Source organism: Falco rusticolus, chromosome 3 (genome assembly GCF_015220075.1).
Source record: "Falco rusticolus isolate bFalRus1 chromosome 3, bFalRus1.pri, whole genome shotgun sequence".
Classification (NCBI taxonomy): domain Eukaryota; kingdom Metazoa; phylum Chordata; class Aves; order Falconiformes; family Falconidae; genus Falco; species Falco rusticolus.
In genome coordinates this window covers 55,949,703-55,960,393 of record NC_051189.1, presented here as the reverse complement: position 1 = coordinate 55,960,393, position 10,691 = coordinate 55,949,703, and positions in this window count along the sequence as shown.

Below are 10,691 nucleotides of genomic sequence, written 5' to 3'. Positions count from 1 at the left end.
AATGCATTAATTAATAATGTGCTAGGGACACACTTTTACTCTAATGTGGAGAAAATTAGATAGTATCTAACTTCCTGTGTGCTAAAGGCTATGCAAGTTTGCCCAAGTTCTTGCATACCTATATCCAAAAATTCAGATTGGGTTGTAGCTTTTGAGTCCTCAAGAGACAAAAATCACAGGCAGAGTACAGAAGAAATCAAAGGGCCACCATCGCCTGAGATCCACAAAGTGACAGGAAGTTGGAGAGATAAGAAAGGAGGTTTCAGCAAGTGAGTCATGGCCTGTGCTTTAAGAAAAGATGGAAGAACCCCTAATTCTGGCAAAATGACCTGACAGAAGTTCTTACTCAGTCCTGAATCACCTTTACAGCTTGATCCTTGCCATGTAAGCAAAACACATAAGGCTGTGATCAGAGACCCGCCCGGGAACACAGTTGAGGTGTGTGTAGGTATTTGTCACCCTATGGCCACACTGTTGTCCCTGGCCACATGCATGTTCCTAACCCTGTGTCCATTTAAGCCTTCCACTGGACTGAAAGTTAGCCACCTTAATAAATGCCTTTAAGGATATAGGCCTCCTGATTCAGCTGAAGCTTTGGCTACGCTGTGTTTCTCCATGATGTAACTCAGATCTTGAACTGCAAATCTCTAATGTAAATGAACCAGGCTGAGTAGGACAGCAATGCTGGCCCAGCACTTCTGTACCAGGGATTTGCAGCACAGACACTACATGGCTACAAAAACAGTCAGGAAAGGCAAAGTTTAATTTAATACAATGAACTATCACACCATAGTCCCATGATACGCTGCCTTTGGCAGCTGAGCTGCTGCAGCCAGCTCCTGCCACAGATGCTTGCTCCCACCCCTGGCCTGCAGTTTGTCACCTCCTCAGCTGTGCCAAAACAACCGCACGTAGAGCAGCGCTTAAATCAGAGCACTAAAGTGATGGAAGTTAAAAATAAACCATTCTCAGGAGGAGGACAGGGAGGGTTATTTTTAATTGTAATCATTTCAATGGTCTTTCTTCCAGTGTGGTCCCACAAGGAATTTCATTAACACAACAGGGAGAAGGCAGTGGATTGCCCTGGCACCAGGGTGACTCCTTCAGGCAGAAGAGTCCCTCCTGGCAGAGGGAGAGGATTTCTTAAGCCAGGATTGCACCAAGGCAAATATGCTGTAGAACTGCACCTTGCAATGTGTAGAATTGTGCCTTCCCTTCCTGGGTCAAAGTCAGACCCAGGTTTCCCAGACTCTCCACTTGTGATTCTGTCTTGTAGATACTCACACCTTTAATTTTAAAAAAGTATTGTATGCAAGCCACCATTATTATTATTAAAAACAAATAAAGAGACACAGAGGTTTCTTCCTGTTTTATAAACAAATACTCCTTACAATCATTCTGAGTATTAGTCTCCACGATTTGCTATAGTATGGCTAGATGTCACCCACTGAAATCTACTTAGATACAAAATGCATGGTAAACTGAGAATAAAAAACATCAGAAGAGATGGAAAAAAAAAATGTTATTTAATGAAGTTCGTTACATGATCAACAAAGAAAATAATTGTGCATTCCTTAAACAGCATCAGAAGTTTAAGGAAAAGCATCTGAAAAGAGTTCAAAAGGTTCCAGTGCAGCTATGATTTGGAAAACTGCAGAATAATTGAGCAACTTGCTTTTGTTTTTGTCTTGGTCATTTCTGTGCTTTGATAAGCTTTGCTGTGAGCGAGTGAGTGATATGTGCAGAGCCTTGGTCATGTCTTACAGTTCAGGCACCTCAGTGATTTGTTTCTGTTTGAGCATGAAACACATGCACTTGCATCCAAATGATTCTGCTATATTGCTCCAGAGAGGTGCTGTGCCAGTGAAGCATGTGAAATAAAAACAGCCTTCAAACTGCTGTCACATTTTGAAATAAGTAGCTAATTACAATTTTTGGGGTGTTATTAACATTATTAAATGTTTTCTGTAATATTGACTGAGTTCCAAAACACTTTTCAGCAAAATGGGGCAGTAGTTCCATTTCCAGCACACAGAAAAATGAAGTCCCACATCAATCCTACATCTCCTTTGGGACTCCTGATCCATGTGCAGGATCACACCAGTTTCTGGATGCTTGGGTGTACAGGCAGGGTTTAAATATAAATTACTAGTCTCTGAGTATGTTTAGTATGTCCTTCAATTCTCTTCTAATAAATAGAGCCAAGGGCATAGTGAGTCAGTTTCGTAATTAGATGATATAATTGTCTCATGAACTCTGTACAAACTACCTCTTCTCTGTATTGTTTTTGCAGTGTATTGTTTTTCTTGAATAATATGGCACATATCCAGTTTATATTGCAGTCAATAAATTACCCTGGTTTATAGCTTGATGGTCCACAAATCTGACATCAACAAAAATAATTAAGTCATTACCCTTTTCAGTACTGTCAGTACTCATCACTTAGACCATTACATTTATTTTTAATTATTAACACATTTTCTTTAAAGAATTTTTTTGCTTTTTTTTTTTTTTTTTACGAAGGCATAACCACAGATGAACCACTTTGCTCAGCTTTTAACTAACTGGTGGTTCTAAGGTTGACACTAGAGTGTAATGATGTAAAGGAAATTGCGCTTTATTGCATTTTAATTAAATAGGTCAACTTGTGCAGGCCTTTCTCCAGCAAAACTCCCACTGGAGTTTGGTCCTTCATCGTTAGACTTTATTTACTTCTTAAGCTTTAGACAGCAGGTTTCTGCTTTCCTAATAGAGGACTGATAAAATAATTTAACCCATTAAATGGTGTATTTTTTGCATTCAGACTGACAGATGCCGGGAAGCTTCATAATGCTGAATACCATAAAGGATATGCGTTCTTGTCCCTTTTAGTAAAGTGTAATTCTAGGTGTGCTGGATCCTGCTTTTACACAAAGAGTTGGGTGGGTTCAAGACAGCCTGTGCGCCAGCCCCAGCCTCTGAAACCCCGTGGGGTTGTTGGCCTCAGCTCTGTGCCTGCTGTGGGGGTATGGAACCAGGGCAGCACTTCTTCCTTGTGCTGAGGAAGAGCACGTTTTGGGGGCCCAGCTGCCATCCCAGAGTGAGGGGGACAGGGCGCACACCCTATCTTCCAGGTAGCAAGGAGGTGGGTGGGTCCTTCTCCCCTTGCATTTCGCCTGGCCAGTGGTCCCCTCCTTGTTACTGCAGCTCTGGCCTGCTGCACTGACTTGCTGAATCCAAACTTGCATTTTTACTGTTTTCTTAAAAACAGTCACAGAGCCCTGAATGAGGCTGTCACCATCAGCCCCCGCTTCCCATCCACTTAGCATTTCTCTCCAGTTTACCCTCAATCACAACAAAATGGTCAACATATTCTGCTTTCACTGTAATGATGCTGGCTGTAACCAAAATGCCCAGACAACATGAAGGATTCAGTCAAAATACTCACATTTAACATTCAGCCAAGCTATTCCAGGGACAGTCCTGCTCATTTTGTCCAATCTCATTAAATTCAGGGGTCCTCCTTTTCCAGCTGAGGTTTAATTGTTTGCTTTCCTACTCTTTCTGTAGATTCATCTTAGTCAGCTTTATGCTCCACTAGTCCAAATGCTGAGCTATGGTTGTCATATTTCTGTACAGAATATTTTTAACCTTCTAGTAGCTACAGTTCACAACCATTAAATTGTCCTCTCTATGCTTATTAGAGGAAACACTTGTGGAAGATGTGATTTGATGTGTCACCTTCTGGACCTCAGAGGCACATGTAGTTCCAAGCAGGCACAAGCAAAATACGGGTTTTTTCCATTTCTTACAAGCAGAAATGAAGTTAATTTGTTTGGGAAACTCCTGCTAAGGGAAATGTCATTCAACAATTCTGTTGAAGCTATCAAAAGCAAAACTGAACAGATTTGAAAACTTAGCACAGGTCATGGGCAAGCTTTGTGAGATTAGTAGTAACTATTTTTGTAGATGATAAGAACTAGAATAGAAGTATAGCTTAAATTCTGCTTTTAGGCTGAATTACACCCTCCCTCCAGTTCTATAGTGAAATATCTTGTTCTAGTTAGCCCCCTGTCTTTTTCAGTAACATTTAAAACTTTAAATTCAAAGCACAGACAGCAGTTTAAGCCAGTTCAGGGGCTGTTACCTTCTCTGTACCCTACTGACCTGGCAGAAAACAAGAAGTTTTACTGTGGTTTCTGGTGGCTGAGCAGGGACGAGCTGCTGCGATCTTGGCTTCTGGTCCAGGCGTGACAGACCTTTCCTACCACTCAAGGTGTGAGCCCATTACCAAACTGAAAGAGAGAGAGAAATGCAAAACCCATTGTCTGCCCTCTCAAGATTAACCTTGTTACTAATTTGTGTCCAAGTTGATCTTTTTCTTTAAAGGGTTAAGTAATTAGAAAACAGCGTGAAAATCTTTATTTTGGATAAAAGGAAATGTTTGGACTGATATGAGCTTTTTTGGAGGGAAAGAGTTTGGCTCTAGCATGGAAGCTAAACTTTGATTTATGTAATGTTACCTAAAACTGTTGGTGGTCTGTGGGGAGAGGTACTGCATAGGGTGTCCCGTCAGGGGCATTTGGGGGAAAGCCAAAAATAGCTAAAGAAAAGCTTTCAAGCCAGCTGGGCACTACTGAGTTTCTATCTCCCAGCACTCCCAGGGCTCTAAGAGTCTGCCTCTGTTGGACTTAGCTGTGACACCATGAGATAGTACCGCTGTAGCTGCTCTTGTCATCCTTTCTGCTAGGGTCATTGGCCCCCAGAAGTAAGGGCAATGTATGTTTATAGGGCTGTGCTGGCCATGGAGCTGGGATCGGCCATCTCTAGTGTCCATGCGATGGCATGGCATCTGCATCCTAAAAAGATGCTGTTAAACCTGACAAAGCCTGGTTACTGTTGTTAAGTTCATTACAGGAACTATGGTACTTGCTGAGTTAGCGCTGATTGGGTTTGTTTGGGACCAACAGCTTCCAAGCTGTGGCAGCAGAAGGCTCTGCATTAAGCTGTCCAAATATTCATCTAGGTTTTGGCACGGGATCTGCTTAAATTCATCTTGGTTAAGCTGCAACCATGACTTGAAGGGCCAAGTGGCAATTCTTGTTGCTAACCTCAGAACTGATCCATTAACAAGGTTAATTGCTTCAACAGGTATTTCCGTAGAGGTTTGTGAAACTGGCTTTTCATGCTTTGGTCATTATGAGCAAGGACAACTTCCAGCTGAATTAGTAGCATAAGACCATTTTAGGATCTGGATAAATGAGCAGAGACACAGAAGCAGGGCTATTTATAAGCACTGATTCACATGCACTCAAATCACTGTCAGGAAAACCAACCTACAGCAACATCACAATGAAAATGCACTCTGCAAGGTAAATAAGGTATGTAAATTTCTAGTAAAACTTTCCTTACGTTATTTCACGGATGAATATTACAGTTGTGTGTGGCTAAACTTACATTTGATTGTCATCAGTAAATGCTAAATGCATGATCCGGATACCATCCTGGTTACTGATGGATGTTAGCAGCAAATCCCTGAAGTTACCCTGTCATACTATTGCATGGTATTATGTTCAGTGTTTATTGAAAACACCTAGGTCCCTTTTTTTTTCTTCTTGGAAATAGTCACTGTACAGCCTGCCATCACATTGGTTTACTCTGAGGATTGGTTACTTCAGAAAAAGGCTGCTAACTCTATCCATATTACAATAGCGGGGCGGGGGGGGGGGGGGGGGGGGGGGGGGGGCGGGGCGGGAAGAAACAAAACCAGACTAACATGGGGATTACTCCCCTCTGCTTTGCTACTACTGTGTTAGAACTTTAAATACTAGAACTGTTATGCCCGTCAAGGATGGTAAATTAAGAAACTGTATATCTAAAATGTATGTATGTAAAAAAAAGTAAGAAAGTATTACAGTGTGGAAAAAAATCCTTATGTATATCAGACTACACTGCTTCTTGCTTGTATTCATCTAATCGGAACTAAAATAAAGTCATTTGACTCCTTAAAATTCAGTCATCTGTGTCCTTTTAAGAAAAGTCAATAGTAGCAGTGGAACAATACATTATAGCCACCTAGTTATAAGCATCTTTCGGGACAATCGACTTTTTGATTGCTCTTTTTATTGTTCGAAAATACTGATGTCATTTAATAATTAATTATAAATTCAACGTGAACAGCAATAACGGCTGTACAAAACCAACCTTTTCCTAAAGTAATCGAAAAGTGCCAATTATTTGCACAGCCTCTTTGGTCCTGGAGGCTTAAGCGAAATGGATAAACACTGCCAGTGATTACATGAACGAAATGGAAATTGCTGTATTCACATGGCCAACGTATATATTTATACTTTTAACCGCAAATAGTGGGCTGTGTCCGCCAAGCCATTAACACCCAAGGGGTAGGGGGCGGGGGGAGAACCAAAACCAAAGAACAACGAAAAGTGTAAGAAAAGCAAGAAGGGAAGGAAGGCGTCGCCTCCTCCTCGGTGCATTAGCAGCATCTCTTATCTGTGGGCCGGTGGGATTGGGACCCGCCCGGCCGGGACCTGCCTGCGCGGCTCCCGCCGGGACCTCCATATATCAAATGAAGGTGGAGGAGACGGGGGGGCGGGCGGGCAAAGCAAAGGGGGGTACATGCGTTTCGCTTGTCGGTGGGGCCCCACACGCCTCGTCGGAAACCTCCCCCTATGTCCTAGGTCTCTGCCCTACCTCCCGTAGTATGCTTGCACATACCTTCCGAGGCAGAAGCCATCCACCTACTTTGTACGGCGGCGAGGAGCAAGGCTATTAATAGGCTATCTAATTAGTCCGAGCTGTTAACTCTGAAGTCTCTAATTCTGTGATGTGGTTGTTTGGATTTGTTTTTCCAATCCACTAGGACTTGGGTTTACAGAACTGGTCAGACTTGCTTTGGAAGATATTATTTTAACGTTTTAAAACCAGCTTTCATTCAAAGCAGGAACAAAGTCCCCAGATGTTGCGCTTTCTCCCGAAAGCAGCAGCTGAAAACATTATTAGTCCGGATCAAGGGAAGCGTTTTACTCAGCTAAGAGTGCGAATTTCGGGGTTTGATGGGTTTATTATTATTATTATTTATTTAATTTGGTCTCAGATGTTTCGGTAAAGCAGGTAAATGGGAAGGCAAACGGTTTCTAAGGGAAAGGCGAGGGGCTGCCACGATGCCGAGAGGAACCGCATCAGGACCTCAGCAGGGACGCGCGGAACGGAGCTACTCCCGCAAAATGCCGCCGGCAGGACGGATTCATTTTGTCCCGCGGAAAACATTTCGCTGAAAGGTTTTGACCGGTTCTGGTGGTTCATTTTATTGCTCGGGCAGAGAAATAAGAAGGGAACGTTGCGCGGCGGAGTTTGTCCGGCAGGTTTCCATGCAGAAAACGAGTTTTCCTTCGGGGTACGGGGTAGTGGCGACAACCGGCCCAGGGAACACTTGGCGATGGGGATTTTGCCTGTGTGGGTGGGGGTTTTTTTAAGTGAAAAAAAAAAAAAAAAAATGAAGTCTCTGCAACCTCTGCTGTGGGTTGGGGGCGGAGGCAAGGTAGATAGCTGCAGATTGGATTTGATATTGCTTAACATCCCTGATAAGGAAGGGGGAAGGTGAGGAGGAGCCCTGCTGCGAAGCGGTGGGGAGGCGAAGCGCGGCTCCGCCGTGCCCCGCGTTCCTCCGTTTCCCGCACTCGCCCACAACGAGCCCTCGCCGCCAGAAACCCCAGAGAGTCTCCCACGGGCTTTCCGTGTCCCACCCAGGAGAAGGGACCCCGAAAGCCTTCCCCGGCACCCCGGCGGGAGCGGGCAGGGACTCCGGGGGGGTCCTCCACTGCCCCGGCCCGGGACCCGCCGCGGCAGGGAGGGCGCCGAGCTCCCCCCGCGGCCCCGGGCGGCGGCGGCTCCCGCCAGCCCCGCGGCCCTGTCCCCCGCGGCGAGGCGGCGGGACCGGGGGGAGCGGGGGAGGGGGGCTTTCCTTCTGGCCTCACCCTGCAATGAAAAATAATATATAATGTTTGTCACCGCAAGGAATACATGAAACGCAGCCCCACCACTTCGTGGCGTGGGCATTGAGATACTCGTTAATAAAAGCATCAAAATTAGGGCATTTTAGTCACCGCCCCTTAAAACCCCTTAAAAACAGAGAGAAGCAATAAAACCAAACGTTAGCTCCTCATTTTCAAATGTTTCAAATTCAAAAATTTCCTCTGTGTATGTGTTGGAAAGAGACAAAGTGCGTATGTGCCTGTTGGGCAGAAGCATCTAAACCGTAATCGTGTTTCTTAGGGTGCTGAGAGGGTCCCAGCTGCCTCCCGGTCACCCCGAGAGCCGGGGGGCATCGCCTCGGCCCTGCCCGCCCAGCCGGGGCTCAGCGTGCGGGTACCGCGGAGCGCCGGCTCCGGGGCTCAGGTTACACGGCAACAGGAGCCTCTCCTCCGCGCGTTTTGTTGATTTTAATCCTTTTTTTTTTTTTTTTTTTTTTTTAAGGCTGAAATCATTAACCAGGCAGACTTCGGAAACTGGAGGGAGGGCAAATAAAAAGAAGCTGCAGATCATTATTAAAAAAAATATAACACCAAACCAACAAAAAAACACAAAACCCACACTCGTAGGCACCTATTGAATAAAAGTCCGTGCGGGCTTTCTACTGCCTGCTGCTCGTTTGAGCGTCAGGGGTTGAAAGACACCGTTGAAATCACCCGAAAGCACGACGGCAGCAGGTGACGGGGAGGCCGCTTACTGCAGGGGGGAATAACCGCCTGCCCCGCTCCCCGCCGCCGGGCACGGCTTCGACCGGCAGAGAGCCGAGCCACCGGTCGGGAGCGGGGAAGGTTCCCCGGAGCCGGGGCAGGGTGCCCTGCCCGGGGCGGGGGCAGCCGGGGGGGCCGGGACCCTGCCGTCTGCAGCCAGCAGACAGGCTGGGACACAAGCCCGACCTCTGAGCACACGGCAGCCCTTCGCTAGGAGTTTTGGGGAAAGAAAAGATAATCCCCCCTCATCTTTGTGAACCGGGGGCTTCCCCCCTGGCCACGGGACAAATCTGATCTGTCGTAAAGGTCACCTCCATCATGCCCTTCGCCGGCACATATAGGACCCTGCTGCTTTGGGGGCCGAGTTTCAATAGCCGCTACCCTAACTCCCGAGCCTGTCCCGCTCGGGCCGAGAGAGAAGTGATGAGCAGTGGCAAAGGCCCTTGTCCTGCGGCTGCTGCTGGGACCCCCCTTTCCCAGCTGGGGCGGGCTGCCTTGCCGTGCCTGCGGCGGGGACCCTGGCGGCGGGCAGCGGCGGGCAGCGGGTAAGCGGTCGGCAGCTCCCCGCTGGGCTGGGCGCTCCTGAGCGCTGCCGATGCCCTGATCGATAAGTCCGTTTCAATGTCACAGCCGCTGGGGAATGGAAACACTCCGTGTCGTGGGGTGGCCTTGATAAAAGTGTATTTTAAGTAGCGCGGATAAGCGAACTGGAGAAGGAAGGGGGGGAGCTGCCGGCGCGTCGCCTGTAATAACCGCTACGCTTATCAGCCTGGCCTAAACTCCCCGGCAGTTTCTAAAGTACATTAAGTTACATAAACATGGCTCGGAAAAGAATACACTCCATCCTGCGATAGTCACCAAAGTGACCCCTCGTACCGCCTCGCACCCGAGCCCGCCTCGCCCCCACGGCTGCAGCGCCCCGGGGGCACCGGGGCCCGGCCCGGCGGGCGATGCTCGCTGCTCCCGGGGCTGCCTGGGCCAGGGGACGGGGGGCGTGCGGCGGGACCGGGGCCTTCCCCGCCTCCCCAGTGCACCTCTGGTAAGGGATCAGTTTTGCAGAGACCCGGGAGTGGGGGAAGGAGCAACCACGCTGCGCCTGCACAGGGCTTTCCCCCAACTCTTTTCTGGGACGCTGAAGTGCCCATGAGGGAATTTGCCTTAACTGGATACAAAATCTATTTTTTCCCAGGCTGCTCCTTCCCTCTTCGGCCCCAGCTAGCAGGAGCGACGGTTATGGCGCTGGTACCACCGCCCCAGCGGTGCCTTTCCGCGCCGAGCATCCCCTCACCTGCCCGGCTTTCCTCTACAAAACCGCCCCTGAGCTCTCCCTGCAGATTCTCCCCCGGGTCCCTATCACAGCCCCGGGGCAGGAGACACCCGAGCAGCTCCCGGAGCCCAGGGGTGAAAGTTACGTCAGAAGGGATTTGGGAAGGGAGTGACGTCATGAAGAGTGAGGAACCGCAGGTTATATGATTTGAGCCGTTCGAGAGCAAACCTGAAACGAAAAGGAGTGTAGAGGAAAGGGGTGATTGGGAATGGTTTCCCACTCCGGTCCCAGTTTAAACCGGGTTTTCTTATCGAGTCTATCGGAGGAAATAAAACGAAACTTGTAATCCGGCTATAACGTAAACAGGCTAATCAGCGGTGAAAAAACCCGAGGCGCCTGAAGTGTAAAACACGGGTCACTTTGGAGCCAGGGGAAGAGGCGCCTGCCAGGCCAGCGCGGCGGTTCTTCCTCGCAGCCACCGTCACCGCTCGGGCAGGCACCCCCGGCCCGGCCCGGAGCTCTGCCGCCCAACCCCGGGGGCACAGCGGCACCCATACCCTCCTCACAGCCAGCAAAACCCACCGCTCGAACCCACCCACCCCCGGCATTTCCCTCATTATTTCCCACCCTTAGACGTGTTTGAAACACCCTCGGGTTTAATTCGAGAAGGGGCATCCGAAAGACTTAAA